Source organism: Lotus japonicus, chromosome 1 (assembly GCF_012489685.1).
Source record: "Lotus japonicus ecotype B-129 chromosome 1, LjGifu_v1.2".
In the NCBI taxonomy this organism is placed as follows: domain Eukaryota; kingdom Viridiplantae; phylum Streptophyta; class Magnoliopsida; order Fabales; family Fabaceae; genus Lotus; species Lotus japonicus.
Genome location: NC_080041.1, coordinates 85,857,010 through 85,877,972, shown reverse-complemented (window position 1 = coordinate 85,877,972; position 20,963 = coordinate 85,857,010). Strand labels below are relative to the sequence as shown.

Below are 20,963 nucleotides of genomic sequence, written 5' to 3'. Positions count from 1 at the left end.
GAAGATAAAGGGAGCAGAAAGCTAATGTGAGACTCTAACTCACACTTCAATTCTCAACATTCTTCCCCTAAGTGTGAGTCACAATCATATTATTATGCTTCCCCTCAACAAACTATTAGCAATTGCACTGCAATTCGCTTCATCACCGTGTCAATAGGACATGTCGTCTGACCACCACATTGTGTCAAGAAGACTGTAACACCCCGATTTCGGTGGCGTCACTTTAGTAACCAAAAGTAAACTTAATGCGGAAAAACGTGAATATATTTTTTTTTTTCGATTATAACTAAGACAAGACTGAAATAAATAAAACCCAAGTGCGAAAAGTAATAAAACTAATATACAATATATAAACAGCCCCCGCTGTAAGTAGCAACCTCGTCACGAGTGAACCTCCAGTGACGGGTAATAGAAGAGTAGCGCCCGTAGGCAAAAGTACAAACCAAAAGAAAAGGTTAAGTGTCCGCAACACTATCCCTCAAAATGAGAATAAGCTGGCCCATCGGCCTGAAACAAGACTTCCTAAGTCCAACCAACTCTCTGTGATTCCCGTAACGAAACCACACAAAAAGCTATAGGTGGGAAACTACCCTGTCCCGAATGAAACAAATGATGTTCAGAGCTAAGACTCTACTCCTACACTAATCCCATCTCGAGGAGCTCACACTAACACTCAATCCTACATGCTAGCGTGATCGTCGTCCGAATCTGAATCCAGAACGACTAAGTCTAGGTACATCCTCCGTCCTCCGCTCGCTATCGCGATGCGCTCCTGTTCCAGCATCCCAACTCTAGTTTCCCCCGAAGGGTGAACCGTCGTGAACTAGTCCGCCAAAGACATCTGACAAAGGGCGTTTGTTCGCCAAAGCACACACATAAGACGCGAGGGTCAACTCCAAAGAATTATGTAAATAATAGCAAGGATAGATACAGATAATAGGATAGCCACTTAGGCTTTTAGCTAGGGATAACATCCTAGGGTTACATATCTCAGGATAAATCACAGTTAACATGCCTCAAATAGAATTAACAAGTATCAAACACACTCATCACTAAGTCAGTATGCATGTTGCATGAAATGATATGCAGGTTAACCCAGTTAACCACATGCATTCCGGAAAGGGATGGACATCAAACGGATCAGCCCTAACACCAGCCACGGTGGAACCATTTCGGCCCGCGTGCCTCTTACACCACACAAAGGTAGCCAGATCAGCAGTAAACCCGTAGGTCTGCCATTTCGGTCTGCTACAAGAGACGTCTACAAACGCTCTTCCACGGCATTCCGGGTCTTATGACCATTTTGGAAACCGACGAGGTCCAGAGTACGTCCTGTGTTAATACCTCATTAATGTTGCATGAATGCAAGATGATTAGTCAATCAACGTCTCCGATCTCACTCGACACGTCGCCACGTGTTCTAGCTAAATTAATGTCTCTAAAAGCTTACCCTAAGGTAAAGTCGATTTCTGCGACAAAAGACACACTTCATAACGACACATAGCTGCTCCAACAGCACCCCAACAAACGCTGCTCCAACAGCACAATAACAAACGCTGCTCCAACAGCACAACAACAAACGCTGCTCCAACAGCACAACAAACAAACGCTGCTCCAACAGCACAACAACAAACGCTGCTCCAACAGCACGATAACAAACGCTACACTTGGATCCGACGACACTCCTCGTTTTTCCAAAACTATGATTTGACTTCCAATGCCTTCCTTCGAGGTTGTTATCATTACTTAAAGGTTTTGAGGTTATTTAAGGTCTTATGAATTTTCTTTATAAAATAGATTCCGTTTTGTCTTATCGCAAGTCTTATACATTTTCAGGATCTCCCAATCCCAAGTCGCTTCCAGAGGATGTCTCGATCCATTAAACAAAATTAAGGCCCGAACCTCGTTCGTCCTATCAAACTTTCTCAAAACTCTCAAAATAAAATCGGCATGACCTGCCCGCTATTCTCACCATTCAGAATCTCAGATTCCAGTACAGAGCATATTTAAATCATCACAATCAACAACATGTCATATACCAATAAATCGCATCATAAACACTTAGCACTTAGCATATAAAGCATGCACCACACATCCTAGATTACCCACATAGCACATAGCATGTAAGACAATCTCAAAAACATTCAGTAGATGAATCATCTACATTGTCAGCCGAAGCCTCAGAAAACATTTTTCAACTACACACAATTCCAGTGCATAAACAGTAAACAATGTCGAAACATCGACCCTAAGCATTAACTAGAGATCCAGTGAGAAGCCCTCACCTGTAGATTCTCCAGGACGATCTCCTAACACTTGTTCACAATCAAAGGCTTGCTCCTCTGGGAATTCCTCAAAATCACCTTTAGAGCAAAACCACAGAAATACTATCAGAATCTATCGAAAACTAAGCTATCGATACTTACTAAGGTTACTCGAAGTAATCTATACTCTAAGGTACGATTGAAGGTATGAAAAACGGTAGAAAGGGGGGGTTTGAATAACGTTTTCAGTATAAAACTTCCACCTTAAAGATTTTGACAAATCTTTCGAGAACTTAAGTGCTAAAGATAAGAGATAGAAAAGCACACAAGGATTTTATCCTGGTTCACTTGATAAATCACTCAAGCTACTCCAGTCCACCCGTTAAGGTGATTTCTTCCTTCTTAGAATGAAGGCAATCCACTAATCAGGTAAGAGTTACAACTGCACTTGAAACCTACAAGTGACTAACAATTACACTGACTTAGCTCACACTAAGATTCACTCTCTTAGTCTTCTCTAGGATCCGATCAACCTTGATCTCCTAAAGGAACTAAACAAACTGTTTATCAAAGAATCGTTTACAAGAGATTTGCTTCTAAAAAGCTAATAGTAAACTCAATGAATTTCAGATGAAAGAAAACTTAGAAGATTTTCGAATATGTCTTGCGTATGTGAATGCTTCTTCTTGTTTCTTTCAGTCTTCAGCCTCTTTATATACTCCAAGGATTAGGGTTGAGCGATGCATGGGAAATGCTACCGTTGGAGGGCAGTTCTGGAAAATCCAGCTTCTGCTGTGGCTGAGAACGTTAGGTAGGTCGTCAGGAAGGTACAGTAGCTTTTGTACTTGGATAGCGACGCGACCTTTAAACCTAGGAGACTTCTGATCAGAGGAATGCTTCGTATTGGAACTTGTGAAGCCGGTTGATCAGAGTCAGAGGGAAAGCACAGATCCTCTGACCATTGTATCTTCTGATTCTGAACTCAGAGGGAAGAACATGGCCTTCAGAGTTTCTTGCTTCTGGACTTCAGAGTTTCCACTATTCAGCTTCTGGATCTTCAGAGTCTTCTACACCATCAGAACATCTGAACCTTCAGTGTTTCTTGATTATCAGAACTTCTGGATCTTCAAAGCTTCTAGTGACTGAGTCCTCATCAGAGTTTGTATAACTTCAGAACTTCTGAAGCTTTTCCACTGTTCATGCTGAACATGGTGAATGCGAAAGCGTTGCTTGGGTCACTCTTTATACACAGTGCTTCTGATTTGTGTGAGATTGAGTTGAGGTCAGAGCCTGTAAATAGCACACTCAGAAAAACACGTTAGAGTACCACAATTGTTCATATCAAAAGGTTAACTTGTAATCATCAAAACATAGAGTTGTACTACTAGATCAAAACTTGATCTTACAACGATAATCTAGCGCGAAAAGACAAGTTTTCGGAAAAGGAAATTTCCTCCTCTCCCTTTAATAGGTTCGGCCACTTTAGGTAATTAGGAGACTCGATTTTTCTTCGATCAAACTTGGTTCCTATGCTTTCATAAGCCGTAACTAAGGGTATTCTGAACTCGGAAAAATTATCGGATCAAAAACTGTCGCAGGGGTATTTTGGTCATGATTTTTAACTTAGGATTTTCAAAACTGAAATCCCAAAAATAAAATTTTGCAGGGACGTCACCAACGACGTTTATGACAACTAATCCTACTAGCACTAAGCTAAGGCGATAGTTTTCAGCCTAAAGGTTGAAGCTTTACACCAAAAACTCCAAAAATGGGTATTTTAGGCTCAAATTGATTCCGGCGGAATTCCGGCGACATAACGGAAAATCTAACCCGGCAGAAGTGATCTTGGGCGCATAAGGAAGAGGTTTAGAATCAGAAATGAAAGATTCAGGATAGTTTTGCAAAAACCCATAAACTATCCGCTCAGAAAACTCTACAGAAAAGCTATGGAAAAAGCGATCAGAGGTAAGGATTAGCGACTATACCTCGAAGCCTTGAAGTAGCAACTGATTGATCGACGATCAAGCAAACGATGAAGAAAATCTTCTCTTCTCCCTCTCTTGTAGAACTCGCGGCCTTGATGAAGAAAATGGAGGAAAATTTGAGTTTTTCTTCCTTTCTTTGCTATATATAAAGGTTGGAAATTCGCGGGAAAATTAAAGTTTCGCGAATCTGATTTTTCCGGCGTCATTCTCCGTGAATTAATAGATATGTTTTGGCAAAAGAATTCCAAAACTATAAAGAGGTCTCCTTGTATTTTTGGCAACTAATGCATAGTCGGTATAAAACTATTTTACCCGATAAGTTGCTTTTTGCATCGAATGTCGGAATAGAAAACTTCCTTCGGAAGAAAGATTGAAATCATCAAGAGAAATGGGTGTACTCGTGTGGAATATTCATTTGAAGCTCTGAATAGAAAAAGTCTTCATTGTCGAGTGATTCTAAGGTTTTGAAATACCAGGGTTTCGGTTTCGGCAAACTTCCGATGATTGGAATCGGACGTTCGTAGATTCTAGAGTTTCGCCTCGAAACGATTGTGATATATGGAAAAAGAGAAGTTCTAACATTTCTCTGAAGATTTTTGGAATTAACTTCCGTCGTGCCTAAAAGTGAAAATTAGCTATATACTAGGGTTTCTGACCTAGGTTTAAGCGTAAAACGATCGTGCTATAACTTTAATCGACTTCAATACGAACCTCAGACTTTTCCTGAACTTTCTCCTTCATACATTTATTTCATTTACTAAACTCTTGTTCAGGTTTCCCTTCGCCATGCATCAAACCTACTGGTGAATAAGAATTTATTCACTTGGTATAAACTGAAAAACTTGGGCCTTACAAAGACTTTCGATATGAGGAGTCATTATCATGGCCAATACCATTTATAGGATTGCAACCGCATCTGGGGTTGTTTCTTGAAAAAAATATAAGATTATTGATCAATGGATCTTTTCAAGAGTGTCTTTAATGATCCCTTTTAAGATATTGCTTTGAAATTTCATAGGCTTCTTCTAGAGAGCCACCACAAAAGTTTCATTTCATGAAACAATACCATATATGTCATTGGATGTCCTTCAGGGACATTTAACTATGCGTTGATCTAATTGATCACAACTTTTGTCATGTTTGTTGAAATATTCACTTCAGGAAATATCTCAATCATTCCTTAATATAGCTACTTTTGTAGCTTACTTGATAGACACATATCTTTCAATCAACTTGATCATTTATAATGATTACGATATAGTTCTTCAGGAACCATAATGTATTGACAAAATACTTTAAGGTCTTCTTCTTTTGATCATTTCAAACAGCTAAGTTTGTTTAAATATTCTTTTATCATATAAGAAGGAAGTTCAAATACATGTAAATAAATTTGTTTGTCATAAATAAAGAAAATAATTTCTATAACAAACTCATAGAACTATTCCTAAATATACTATCTTCATGATCTCATAAATATAAATATTTACACATTAAAAAAGTCCTTTAAGATTTAATAAAGATTTATGTACTAATGAAAATATACTTACATCCACATACAAATGTTTCTACATGTATTCAAAATCAATAATTACCTTTCAATTATAACTCTTTTTTTTTTCTTTCGAAAATCACAAAACCAATCTTCAGATTTGGTTTTTCTTTTTCTTTTTTCACTATCATGACTAAATAAAGAATCATTTATAATAAAAGTAAATAAATTTAAAATTTTACAAATATCTAAATATCTTTGGGAAGAAAATATAAAAAAAAAACTTAATTATGTAAGATTTAATCAATCAATTATCTAACATTTATGTAACATTAAAATAAGATTAAAGATAGAAGTATTTTATTGTGTTACGTGATTATTTTGTTTCAAATGTTATGTGGATATATCTAAATAATAAAAAAATAATCACTTCAAATTAATCAATTACTGTAGAATGATTTACATGATAAACAATATATAAAGTGACAATTCATGTAACCAAAAAAAAATGATCAATTCAAGATATATCTTATCACTCTTTTCTTTATTTCTTCCACTTTTAATAGCAAAATTCAATAATATTCCATTCATGTCAAGGAACGGAAGAAGAATGATCAAACCAACTAAATGATATGTATAGAGTAATTTCTCTCATACATTCAAGTATCCAATAAATCTATTGAATCTTGTTGAGATTTAATATTCATATAAATTTTTAGTTCTTCATGAACTATTCTTTGTGTATTCATGCTATGGTACATCTTGACTCATAGTTCAAAGAGAATATATCTCAATACAATACAATTCGGATATGATCTTCAGGAATCATATTTAAAAAAAGTTCTACTACGGTACTCCTTGACTCGTAGGTTATGAATCTTAATGATCCATATTTTAGACAATCAACTACGGTACTTCCAGACTCGTAGGTTATGAATTTTTAGGATTCATATTTTTTTTCTCAAAAATAATTCAACTACAGTACTTGTGGACTGTAAGGCTATGAATCTTCTTGATTTATGTAAAATAATTCAATTACAGTGCTTCTGAACTGTAAGGCTATGAATCTTCTTGATTCATTCAAAATAATTCAATTACAGTACTTCTGGACTGTAAGGCTATGAATCTTTTTGATTCATTCAAAATAATTCAATTACAGTGCTTCTCGACTGTAAGGCTATGAATCTTCTTGATTCGTGCAAAATAATTCAATTACAGCGCTTCTGGACTGTAAGGCTATGAATCTTCTTGACTCATGCAAAATAATTCAATTACAATACTTCTGGATTGTAAGGCTATGAATCTTCTTGATTCATTCAAAATAATTCAATTACAGTGCTTCTCGACTGTAAGGCTATGAATCTTCTTGATTCGTGCAAAATAATTCAATTACAGTGCTTCTCGACTGTAAGGCTATGAATCTTCTTGATTCGTGCAAAATAATTCAATTACAGCGCTTCTGGACTGTAAGGCTATGAATCTTCTTGACTCATGCAAAATAATTCAATTACAGTGCTTCTGGACTGTAAGGCTATGAATCTTCAGGATTCATATTTATTACTATGGTACTTATTGACTCATAGATAAATGATTCGAAGAAGAAGGAGAAGAAGGAAGAAATAAAAATTATAACCTTCCACATGGATGTGGTACTTACTCTGGAAGTGATACTTACTCTTTCACTTATGAATTATGGAGAGACTATCGTGCTGATAACGTGTTATGAATAAAGAGTACACAAGTATGTAAAGAGAGGAAGAGAGATGTATGAGAGATAGAGAAATAGTTTGTTAGGGATGCTCTGCAAGGTGCAGACTCCCTTGTATTTATATTATTAGGTTTGGAGTGTTGAACAAGTATACATATGGGACTGGCCCATGGACTCCTAACTCTGATGGACATCCAAATATTCATAACATAATATGTTTAGTATTTTTTTAGTCACCATCAAATTATAAAATTTGAATGGCAATAATATGTTTCAGTGGTCCCGGTAAAACATCTCTCTTTTTTTTGGCTCCATTTTTTTTTCTTTCTCGTTTTATGTCCCCTTACTTTTATTTTATTTTTAGTCAAAAACGTTAAGAGACACCATTAATTTAGGCCTAATAGTATAATGTCTGATAAAAATTCAATATTATACAATATTTTTTCATAAACTGCATAATTTATTATATCATTTAAATTGATACAATCATATGTTTAGTTGGGGGTGACGGTGGCGGAGACAGACTGTGATGGTGGTGGTTGTGTGGTAGAGATGGTGGCAGGTGCGGCAGAGTGGCAGTGGTGGTAGCGGCGGAGACAATTGTGAGGGATGGTGGAGTTTGTTGTGGTGGCGGTAATGGTGGTGGTGGTTATGGAAGTGTTGTAGGTATAAGTAGGGGTGAGCAACGGTCGGGTTCGGTCGGGTTCGGGTCCAATCTAACCCAACCGCCAAGAACCGAACAGCTTAAAATTTGGACCGATTTCGACCGTGGGCCAAATCGGTTTGGTCGGGTCGGTTTATAACGGTTAGGCGGTTTAGTCGGTTCGGTTTGGGCCTTAACTGGGTTGGACTTTTTTTGGCCAGTTTTTTTTTTTTGAAGGAAAAATGAGATTTTTTTTTATAAAACGTGGGTCAATAATAAGCCCACCAACAATAAGCCTAACATCAATAAAACATCACAAAGCTAATTAAGACGCCAAATGGCCAATAAATCAATAATAACCTATTGATCAATTTTACCAGCCAAGTAAAACACATCACAAATTGGTTCTATTAGAACTTAAAAGCTCAATAACCATAGTCAATAATAACATTCACATAAACTTAAACTGGATTGTATCTTAACTGCCAAATTACAACTAAAACTTGAGTCTTGAATCACACTAAAAGGGTCTTCGAGTAAGCCACAAGTAGCAGAGCATTAAGGCATTAACAACATTGTGTCTACTACGAAAGTTTAGATTTTAAATCATATTACAAGACTTTAGACTTGAAATATCCATAAAGAATGAAAACTGAAAATAAAATCATGTAGGATTCCCTCTTCAGCATGTCTATGATCAGCACACACAAGAACCCAACCAAATCCTGCAAGATTGAGTAAGCTAAATGGATTAAAAGATATTATAGGAGAGCAACGATAATTAAGTTCTATAATCACCATTCACCACACAAAAGAAAATTATTAATCCAAATCATGTATGCATTGCATACACTTATACTAAAAGAAAGCAATTTTTTTCATTACCCAACAAGGAATGAAGAAATGTTTTCCATGTCCTTCATAAGCTTCTTTATCATCTCATCAGCAATCAGATTCATCCTCTATCCAAGTGTCCCAACAAGTCTTTCAAAAAGCTAATAATGCAATCATAAAATATTGTAATCAGAAATAAACATAACAATTAAAAGCAAAGGAAACACACATTTAGTTATTACAAAAGGAAGAAAGTAATTACCAACATGTTGTGATTAATTTAGTGCACATCCTTAAGAGTCCTTGCTGCTGCCCCACCAAAAAAATCATGTTCAACATAGGTGATTCAACCTGGAAGTAATTGGAAAAGCATAGGTGAACGGAAAAAACTTGATAAAACAAATAATGAATTCAAAACAGTTTGACATGTGGTACAAACCTCCCAAAAAACAGGTTCATTACAACCTTCTACAATGCTTGCAAAATAACCTACATATATTATATAATATTATAGTGAGTCATTTGACCTGCAAATGACTCCAAAAAAGTCAGGCACCTGTAACAGATACATAAAATAAATAAGCACATCAGAATTGGCTAACTTGAGTACTTAAAGGAAAGATTAAAAAGTTCAAGGGAAATTGTACACTTTTAAGTTGCGCTTTCAGCCAATATTCATTGGCTGAGAGGATGTTCCAGCTGCTGAAGCTGATCCTCCTGGGGTCATAGAACTTGCTGCTGCTTGTAATTCTTGGTCATATGAAAAGGAAGTGAAAGAATAGATTAAAATTTATAAAAAAAAAACAATAGTATAACACATAATAAAAGAGAACAAAACAACAATACCTGCCACAATCTCATCATTAAGCTCCCACTCCTCATCAAGGTCTTGATCTTTGAATTGGTAAAGAGAAGGCTTCAACCAGTTCTGGGCACAAATCAGACCCTCAGCAATTTTTGGGCTAAGGGAGCTTCTAAAGGGCTCCAACACCCTACCACCAGTGCTAAATGCACTCTCCGATGCCACGGTTGAAACAGGGGTTGCAAGGACATCTCGCACCATGGAAGAAAGTATAGGGAACCTACCAGAATTTTGCTTCCACCATAGTAGCAAGTCAAATTTGTCATTTCCTTCAACATTAGCTTCAGTTAAGTATGTCTCAAGCTCAGTTTTTCTGTCAATTGAACTTTTCTCCTTTAAATGCTTCTTAAAAGCATCTGCCCGTTCTAAAAATGATGAACATTCAACCGGAGTAGATGATGCACCTTGTCCACTCCCCTCCAAAGGGTCATGAGATGATTGCACAGATCTGTTCCGTTCCTCATGGGCTGAAGCATACCAGTTGTACATTCTAGTAAGATCATCCTTCACACTAGTTGACATTTCATTTAGGAATGTTGGATTTTCACCATACATTTGTAGAAAAGACCATTCGACATAACTGAACTTGTATCGAGGGTCAAAAATTACACCAAAGTAAAGGAGTTTATTAATTGACTTAATATTACCCCAATACTTATCATATTTCAGCTTCATCTCCACACCCATTTTTCTCAAAGAAGAGTTTGAACTGTTACAACACTTTTTCAGCTCCATGTGGATCAAAGCCAATTGATGAAATGCAGAATGCATGCTCACATGTGTGTTGATGCTGAAAAGATTTTGGTAGCATCATAAAAAATCTTTAAAAATTTTACAAACACCCTTGAACTCTCCCAGTCCTCAGCAGTAGGTGGCCCAACAGTCCCAAAGTATTCGACATAACTCAACTCCTCAAATTCCATCTTCTCAAATGCTGGCTGAAACCTTTCAGCTGCATCCAACATCATATATGTCGAGTTCCATCTAGTATGAACATCAAGACATACTAATTTCTTGGAAGTTATATTTGAAAACTCAATGCACTCTTTGAATTTGGCAAGTCTATTGGGTGAGGACCTCACAAACCTAACAGCATTGCGAATATTATTAATGGACTTATTCAAGTCCTTCAAACCATCATTGACAACAAGGTTGAGGATATGGGCACAACATCTCATGTGAAAAAACTCTCCATCTAACACCAAACCACCCATAGTCCTCACTCTCTTTATCAAATGTTCTATAGCCTTATCATTGGATGATGCATTATCAACTGTGAGAGTAAAAACATTCCTCAACCCCCATTCCCTCAAAATCTCTTCCACATGTCTACCTATGGTTTCACCTTTATGGTTCGGGACAACAGAAAAACTTATAATTCTTTTTTGATACCTCCAGTCATTATCTATAAAATGTGCAGTGAGAGTTAGATAACTGAGGTTTTGGATTGATGTCCAGCAATCAGTTGTGAGTGTCACCCTATTGCAATTAGATTTAAAAAAACCTCTCAACCTCACTTTTTCATCAAGGTAGAGTTGGTAACAATCCCTAGTCACAGTAAATCTAGAAGGGACAGTCATTTGGGGCTGAATTTTGTTAATGAGTAATTTGAAACCAATACCCTCAACTACACTAAAAGGGTGTTCATCTAAGATGACAAACATGGCCACAGCTTTCCTACATGTTTCCGCATCATATCTAAGGCTTGCAACTGTCAACTCACCAGTCATACCAGGGGTAAATGCAAGGACTGTTTGGCTAGAATCATGACTGATTGCATATGCATACTTAACACAAACTTTCAAATGAGCCCACAAGTTTGATGTACCATGAAGCTTAGAATCAGCTAAATACCTCTTACCACAATAATTACAAGCTGCAGTCGTCTCATCAACCTCAATATCAGGTACATGGGTGAAGTGATCCCATATAGAAGAAGACTTCCGAGAGCCACTAGCATTTTGTCTTCGCTTATTTTTACTTTTAGGAGCGGGATCAGTTATCGTAGCTTCAGCAGTAGATGTTTGCTTCTGTTGAGTAGAAGGCTGATCTCCACCAGAAGCACCTCCTTTAGCTGGGGTGGCATTGGATGGCTGTGTAGCAGTTGGGGGATTGTCGGTTTCAGTTGGTAAAGGCATTGGTGCCGTCAAACGCTGCCTAGATTTCTTCATTTCTATGACAAAGAAGAAATCAAAGTAAATGAATGACTTTAATATTTAATGATTGTAAAACTAGAAGCTGAAGAATAAATTACAGAATACATGACACAAAATTAGCTTTTGAACAAAATACATGCCATCAAATTAGCCATCAAATTTCACAAATTCATGGAGCACCAAAGCAAACTCACATTATCACAACCAAAACACTTATTATCACAGCCAAAATAAAACCTACAGTACAAAGAATACCCAATAAAAATATGAAATAAGGATCTTAAAAAATACCAGACAAAGTGCTCTCAGAACTCAGAAGTATGAAGTCTTCAGTCAAAAGATGATATCCTTAGCCCTTGCTTCGGTTACCCTCCTAATCACATGAACCATACAAATATTAACATATTATAGAAACAGATTTCAGTAGGAACAAGGGGACGGGTTTCAATTTCAAGCATATTTCAGTGAGAAAGAAGATGGAGAGAGGAGAATTAGAGAAGTGAGAACAATGGTGAGAGCTGAGAAGATGTCTTACCAGAGAGGAGAGTGGATGAACGATGGAGGGAGAGGGACGAAGACATGCAGCGCAGCAGCGGCGAGCTAGGGTAACGATGGAGGGAGAGTGAATTGAATTGGCTTATATTCTAGGGTTAAATTTCAGAGAGAGAGAGAGGGTAATTGAAATGTCAGATACTCAGAGTTTGAGTGGCTAGGGAGCCTCCTCACGAGATTTCAGTCTTTCAGATGGTCCTACTATACTGATAATCATATCTGCAGTGCTATGTCGGTTCGGGTCGGGTATCGACGGAATCCAAAATTCCCACCGATTCCGACCGACTGTGGCCGCACGTAACCGCCAGCCAATTTCGCCTGTACCCGTGGCTCGACCCGACCCGACCGCGGACGTGATTTTTGAAACGGGTAGAGCGGGTTCGGTCGGGTTCGAAATTTCTGCTCACCCCTAGGTATAAGTATATATAGAGTAATAGAGATATGAAAATATCACAGGTTATGTGTGGCGTGCCAGCTGGACACTAGCTATTAAGAGTTGCTAGTTGTAGTTAGAAGTCGTTAGTGGCAGTTACCTTTCTGTTAGGACCTAACTGTTCGATTAGCTTCTATATAAAGAAGCTTCACTTCATTGTAACACTCAACAATTACAATCACAATAGATTCATTTACTGTTCTATCTATTTTTTCCGTTTTTTTCAACCGTACCAGAGGGTTACGGTGGTGACAACGCCGGTAGCGATAGCGAAGGGTGGTGGTTATTGGTAGTAGTCATGGTGACAATAGTGGTGGTTGTGGGAGTAGTGGTGGCGGTGACAATGGTAGTGGTAGTGATGATGACGATGGTGGTGAAGTGGTGGTGAGGGTGGTGATAAAGTTGGTTGTGCTGGTGGAGAGTGGTGGTAGCAGTGGAGATGTTGGTGGTGATTGAGGTAGCGGTGGCGATGGCGGTAGTAGCCTTGGTGGCGGTGGTGATATATAGTAATGGCAGCAGCGGTGATGGTGACAACGGTTGAGGGTGATAGTGGTTGTGTCAGCGGATCATATAATTTCAAGTAACTTATAGTCATTATCTTATCAGACCTTGTTTATCGTGTATCTATATGCTGGATTAAATAACTCATTAGTTTAATATATAAGAGTTGATTAATAGATAAGTCTAATTTTTTTTTTTGCAAGGAATATAGATAAGTCTATACAATACAATGTTAGCACCAAATAATGGTTAAACTTATAATGTATTGTATAAACTTATTCTACGACGTATCAAATGAGCCCTTAAGTGCTTGGGTGTTGGGCTGCACATAGGTTGGGTTAAACCAATTAAGTTCATGCAAAAATTAGAACCGAACCGATCAAAACATGTTGGTTAGATGAGATCGGTTTTCATGTTTTTTCAATTTCAAATTTGAACAAAATTTAACATGTATTATAAGCTAGAATTTTCCAAACAAAGGGCATCTAAATTAGGATTATTTTAGTCAAAGTAAATACTAGGTGAGTGATTTAGACAAACCTTGAAATAAATTTTTGATTTGGATCTCTTATTTTCAAAATATATTGTTTTCCTTTTAATTTTTGAAATTGTTGGCATTCCTTTTCATATCATCTGGTTCTGTAGGCACTGTAAAATTTAGGATATGAGCCTTAACTTTATATTGAAACAACATGGCCTCACCTTAAAGAATCAAAGCTCAAACTGAATCTGAAGGAAGAACAAACTCTTCTTTTGATGTGAATTTTTTAACAGAACTTTTTTAAGTTAAGAAAATCAAAAAGCTAAGTAGCCTCGTAATTTACAAATGGTTTTAAAATGACAAAACAACGGCTTCAGTTTCTAGTGTCCTTAACTACCTTCTGCGTCATGTTGTGCTTGGATGTTTTAGGTGTGAAGTAACATAAAATGAAAAAAAATTAATTTTGCAAAGTATATATAGAATAAATAAATCGGTTCATTTATACACACACACTGTAAATTTATTCCAAGTGTAAAAAAAATACACACTGAATTTGTGGTGATTAATATTAACAAGGCTGGAGTAGTATCAATTCCTTCAGGCCTGGTAAAAGGCTCTGGTTAATTAAGACGCTCATATCATTGACTTAATAATAAAATATTGGGAAAAAACAATTTAAATGAAATGAAGCTTAAGAACAGCCGTGATAGTTTTTTAATAGGAAGTGCTGCGCACGTCTGGCAGTGATGGTCTGGATCTAGACATTGGATACTAGCAGCATTGGATAGTGGATACTAGTAGAGTTATATGCATGTGGTTTTAGAGAATTTTTAATGTGAGGATGAGGATGAAAATCCCTAAAGATAAATTTGGGACTAGAAGTGGGGATCAGTCTTTTATCCTGAGGGGTTCCCACCTTGTATGTATAAATAAAATTATAATAATATCTTCGATAAAAAAAGTTATATATATGGCTAACAAAAAAATATCAAATTATAAAAAGGTCCTAAATAAGATTGCTTACAAATGAAGATTTTACTTTTTTTTATGAGTTGAACGTTTAAGGGCATATTTTAGTTTTCAACTTTACATTTTGAATGAATTGTTCGAATGTTGGTACTTACATTTCAAATTTCATATTTTGTTGACTCCATATATTATGTGATGAATTTCAATTAATGTTATTTGAACTTTATTATGTATTTATAATTTGATTTGGTTGCGTTGTCATCTTTGGTTTTTAGATTTATAGCATAAATTTATGTATTTTTCAAATATATATTTTTTAAATAATTTTGATGATGTGTTAGGATCCCCATGAGGAGCGAGGTTAAGGAAAAACCCCACATCACCATGGGGATGGGTGATGGGAACAAGAACAAATGAGAGGGATAGGGAGCGAGGAAGCACTCTTCACCCCGCTCCACCCATTGCCATCCCTATATATGAGGTCATTTGGTTTTCACTCTTTTTTTTGTTTCCATATAAAATAAGGGCAATATGTGTCCTTTCATTTGGATACTTATTTTAAGTATGTTTTCAAACTTCAATTAAAAAATGTATTTAGAAAGGTTTAGGGTTTGTTCCATTTGAGAATAAAATGTGTTAAAAATTCTTTTACAATATTATCTATTTGAAAACTTCACATTTTTATTCTATATATATCATCTCATTTTATTTTAGAAATTTTATTTGTAAAAGAGATTTTACTTGATTCTAACCAAACCACATTTATTTTTATTTTTTTAAAAAAAACTTACTTTTACACATGCACAATTCTTAAACATAAATTCATTTTTTTAAATTAATTTTACTAAACATAATTATATCCAACTTCATTTTACCCGGCATAACAATTGGCTCTGTTTAGCTAATAGAATATCCATTTTTATATCTCATAATCTTGAAGGGATAGTCTTACAACTTCCTGTTGTGGGATATTTTGAGAAAAAAAAAAGAATATCATCTTTATTTATTTTATCATGAAAGTAAAGATATAACTGTATAAGTCCATGGGTGCAAATGGTTAGGGCATGAAGTCCCAATGGGAGCTTTCTGCATTGTGAAAATCAGAAGAGGGTCCCAATTTGTTATGTTATTTTGTCTTCTTTTTAATGTTCTTATGTTCTTATGTTCTTATTCTTATTTATACCAAAAGTATATTCTAAAGTATCTTCTCTGACCTCGCGCTTTAAAAACCACCGGTCGTAGGTTAACATTATTTTTTTTACCTAAAACTGGCACTTACATAGCATCTGCTTTCATAGCTCAGTTGGTTAGAGCACCCGTTTAGTAAGCGGGAGGTCTTGAGTTCAACTCTCAATGAAAGCATTTTTTCATGATATTTTTCCACTTAAATTTTTGGCATTTTCGTTGTTTGCTACTGTTAGTCTGTTACGTATCTGGTCTGAGCATTTCAGTTATCTCATTATTTTTGGGCTGATCAAATGTCCAAGTACATTTAAATAAGAAATGCAAATTAACATTCTAACATCCCTCTGCCATCACCTCTTACAAGAAGGAAATCCCAGATTTTCATCAGAAATGTTTCAGTTTACAGAGCTTTCTTGAGATGAAATAAGAAGTATTCTTTGCCACTGGTCAAAATTCATCAGTGTCAGCAGCTTGATATCCATACCAACATCACCAAAATTCTGCCACATATGAAACAGTAAAATTTCTGCCTTCTAATCAAAGCAAAGCACAACCTGCTGTGACAAAGAAATAGTAAAAATGTTCAGATTGCAAATCTGCAATGTGATGATGACATGATTTCCCATTATATGAAATGAACCAATCCAGCCTTCAGATACCATGGAAATTTCCCAATGAAATGAATTTCAATTCCACTTTGTTGTCCTGGACTATTATCAATTCATGAATTATAGCATGTGCAGTATCAAACCATTAACTAATGTGTTGGAGTTAATGTGTTGGTCTAGTGGTAGACAAGCTAGATCCTCGTAAGATGAATCATTTGTTTTATGCGATTTATAACTATCAAGTTAAAACATTGGATACCAATGACCCTTAGCACATTTGGTAGATAGTTGAACTACTTAAATATGAATAATTAACATTTAATCGATGCTTCGATTCTTGAGCAATGTGCATGAAGAAAAATTTGTTGAGAGAGACCTCATTAATATAATCTCAATCCCGAGATGATAAGTTTCATGACTACCAACGTAAGGATATCTTAACAATAACAAAAATATTACACATTGAATGATTGTATCATTAAGTTACTCATGTTTTTTTATAGAATAAAATACACTAACCCCCTCAAGGTTTGCAAGAATGATACTCCACCCCATTCTTTTTTAAAATCTACACTCCACCTCATTTTTTATAAAGGCAAAATTTAGTGACGAAAACAAATTCGTCACTAATAAAATATAATTACTAATTAGTTAAAATTTAAATAAATTTAATTCATATACATTATCATACATTAATTTATGAAAATAATTTTACTGAATTAAATTTAAAAAAAATCATTCACTCTGTCTGTTAAGTCCACGTCCATCTATCTCCAAATCATATTTCTCACTACGAACGGTCACCACCAAGCCTTTGCTCCCTTTAACACCCACCGTCCCAAAATGTGAAACCTCATGGCACCACCATGCCTCAAAGTTTTGGTGCGACCTGAACCCCAGAACGTGAATCACACATCCCAAAATCACTTGTTCAACTACTTCTTGTGAACTTCACCCCTTTAAGTTGTGAGCGAACGCTCAGTTGGTTTAAGATGTTGTTGGATTTTGTTAAAAACGGTGCTCCACCGCATCGTTGGGTTCTAATAACCTCCGATCCACTTCATATTTCTTAATTTTGTTTCTCTATTTTCTTCACCCATTTTGTTGCTTTTTGGGTCTACAATCCAATTTTGAAAATTGGAGGTATAAAGAGATTATTTTGATTAAAATTGAATTATTACCAAATATGAAAACACAAGCATGTTTCACTATGTTCGAGATATGGTTTGTAAACCGGTCATGTGTGCTATTGCAGAATTTGCATTGTGAATTTACGGAGGAAGAACGCGATTGAGAGAATGAGGAGGACTGTGATGTTTTCATTTTTAAATTTATTGGATTATATTGAAAATATTTTTTAAAATTATTGATTAACAATTTAAATAATAACTAATTATTAATGAAGAATATTTTTCGTCACTAAATTTACCCCTATATAAAATGGGGTGGGGTGTAGATTTTAGATAAAAATGAGGGTAAAGTGTAATTCTAACAAACCTGAGGATGGTGAATGTACTTTACTCTTTTTTATAAAACCATGGCTGCACTACTTTCCCTATGTTTTTTTCACTATAAATTGTGCTCTGGTTGTTGCATTATCTTGGTATAACTCATGTTTTTTCATGTTTAATGTGCAATAGATAGGTGACAAGATGATGGAGTGAAAAGTGAAGGAAAACATGGAAAAAAATTAGGCTAAAAAGCATTTTTGGCCCCTGATGTTTCAAGTTTGTGCAAATTCTGCCCCTATCTATTTTTGTAAATGTTTCTACCCCTCATGTTTTCAAACAGTGCACCGACGGAGGGGTAGACGGTGCACTGTTTGAAAACATGAGGTGAGGGGTAGACGGTGCACTGTTTGAAAACATGAGGGGTAGACGCTGCACTATTTGAAAACATGAGGGGTAGAAACGTCGACAAAAATAGAGTAGGGGCAGAATTTGCACAAACTTGAAACATCAGGGGCCAAAAGTGCTTTTTAGCCAAAAAATTAAGAAAAGCTGAAAAAATACACAGTCGTGAATGTTTTATAGAGCATGCCATGTACATGTGCATAAAACCGTTAATATTTCATAGAGCACGACCGCGCTCCTTATTAAGAAGGATCGTGTTAAGCGACAAAATCCTTTTATTTTTTAATTAAGATGCTACGTTTAGGTTAGAAGGAGAGTCCTCGTACTTCATATATTACATGTTTTTAAGAGTGAGAGCTTGCGTTCAGGTTCTAGTCCTTTTTTGAAGAATTTCTCCAAGGCTAAATTTCTTCATCCAACAAGATCATTGGATTTAGCACCCCACTCATTAGAAATGTCATCCCACTTAAAACACTTTTCGAAAACTTAATTTCCGAAATATTTCGGAAATTAAGTTTCCGAAGTATTTTTTCACTCAAAAGTGGGGTGTTACATTGTATTTTGCACTGCAAATCACGAATTAATTTCGGAATATAAGATTCCGAAATAATTCGGAACTTGAAAATTCGAAAATGGGGGTGGGAAATCTAACCTCCATCCAACAGTTGAAAGCAAGAGACCATTGATAGTAAAAAAAAACGACCCTAATATTTACCCAAATAAAATCAATGGAATTCTTATATGTTATAACCCATTTTCACCCTATTCAATTTTTTTTTTTGATAATTTGGAGGGCAAAGCCCAGAACAAACACAAGAAACTACACTAGTCTAGGAGTTAAAACTCCCATTACATCATTAGTAACAAAAGCAAGGAGACCAGTAGGTATGTTGTCCCCATTGAAGGTAAGGTCTTGAACCTTATGACCATAAGAGGCTAGAAAGTTGGCACTCTTGTTTGCTTCTCTGTAAGTATCTCTAAACCAGACTTCCCAATTCCTATCAGCAAGATGAACAATCTCCCTAACAAGGTCTCTACAAGGGTGGTCCATGGAGCAGCTTTGAGTGATGAGTTTGAAGGCATCACTAGAATCTGTTTCCACCAGGAGGCGAATAACATTGAGGGCGTAGGCCATCTGCAATCCTTTAAGAATTCCAGTGAGCTCCGCACGAAGAGGGTTACAGAAGGCTAAGGTGGTACTAAAGCCTTGTAGAACAGTTCCATTCCAATCCCTAATGAGACCTCCACACGCTGCCTTGCCATGATTGGGGTGAACTGATCCATCAGTATTCAGCTTCCAAGTTCCATGTTCTGGTTTGGTCCACCCAATCTGAATTTCCCTGCAGTGGAGCTGGTTCACTTCCAGAGGTTTAGAGAGGGATCGGGTGACTTCCGCTGCAAAACTGGTGGCTATAATGATCAAGTTGCTTGGCACAGTGATATGGTTGTTAAAGACCAGGTCACACCTATCTTTCCAAATCTGCCAAGCAACAATTCCAAACAGCAAGGGCCAAGAAAGGCCACCACATTGCACAAAGTTCCGACGCAAGTTGAAATCTAACCAATTAGAGATACCTTGGCTAAAAAATCTGCTCCATTCTCGGTTAGGAAGGAAAGCATTCCAGATTTGTTTGATATGGGGGCAGTCCCTCAACGCATGCATTATTGATTCCTCGGTATCCTGGCAGCGAGGGCAAAGCGCATTAGAAGTCATGTTCCTCTTCCTCCTTTCCTCATTTGTCAGGAGTCGAACATGGGCTACTTTCCAAAGGAAGGTTTGGACCTTGGGAGGGCCTTTATACTTCCAAATCACATCAAAAGTTCGATTGTGGGATTGGGTATTCCCATACTGAATAAGGGAATGCACAGAACTGATGCTAAAATAACCATCTGAGGTGAGTCCCCAAGAAAGGCTATCTTCTCCTTTTTCCTCCCTAGGTGGGGTGATCTCTATGATTTTGTTATAGATGTCTGGAGGCAAGGCCTGACTCAGAGCTTCTTTCTTCCATTCCCCATTTTCTACAAAATAACTGACAGGGGTAGACTTGAACCAATTTGGAGCTGTTTCGGGCACCAAATGCAACAGGTTTCCAAAGAAAGGGATCCAGTTATCCTTCCAAAACAGGGTAGTTTTTCCATTGCCAAGAGACCAGTGGGATCCCAAATCTGAGAGATGCCAAGCTTGGCAAATACCTTTCCAAGTAGGAGAGCTAGAGTTCGTGGCATGGGGAAGCACTCCTATTGCAGGGTTGAATTTGTACTTCGCTTTAAAGACCTTTGCCCATAGGCAGTTACCATCTTTCTTCACAATCCAAGCTAGCTTTGTCATATAAGCTTTGTTTATCGAATGAAGATCTCTGAAGCCCAAACCACCACAATCCTTTGGGGAGCAAATTGTTTCCCAGCTGATGAGGTGACACTTCCTTTTCTCCACTGTTGA

General features: G+C 36.6%; 2 long non-coding RNA genes and 1 other non-coding gene across 3 annotated transcripts; 1 reads left to right on the top strand and 2 right to left on the bottom strand.

Annotated features, from left to right (window-relative positions):
* Window positions 1-8,304: 8,304 nt before the first annotated feature.
* On the bottom strand, window positions 8,305-9,750 carry LOC130726540 (uncharacterized). Its single transcript, XR_009014890.1, has 4 exons — window positions 9,363-9,750; window positions 9,186-9,274; window positions 8,975-9,084; window positions 8,305-8,814 (listed from the first exon to the last, which is right to left on the bottom strand). It is a non-coding gene; the product is annotated as an uncharacterized LOC130726540 (long non-coding RNA).
* A 2,111-nt stretch (window positions 9,751-11,861) lies between these two features.
* LOC130732161 (uncharacterized) lies at window positions 11,862-12,604 on the bottom strand. The gene is made up of 3 exons (XR_009016957.1): window positions 12,477-12,604; window positions 12,233-12,314; window positions 11,862-11,958 (listed from the first exon to the last, which is right to left on the bottom strand). It is a non-coding gene; the product is annotated as an uncharacterized LOC130732161 (long non-coding RNA).
* Window positions 12,605-16,165: 3,561 nt separating this feature from the next.
* TRNAT-AGU (transfer RNA threonine (anticodon AGU)) lies at window positions 16,166-16,239 on the top strand. The gene has a single exon. It is a non-coding gene; the product is annotated as a tRNA-Thr (tRNA).
* Window positions 16,240-20,963: the final 4,724 nt, after the last annotated feature.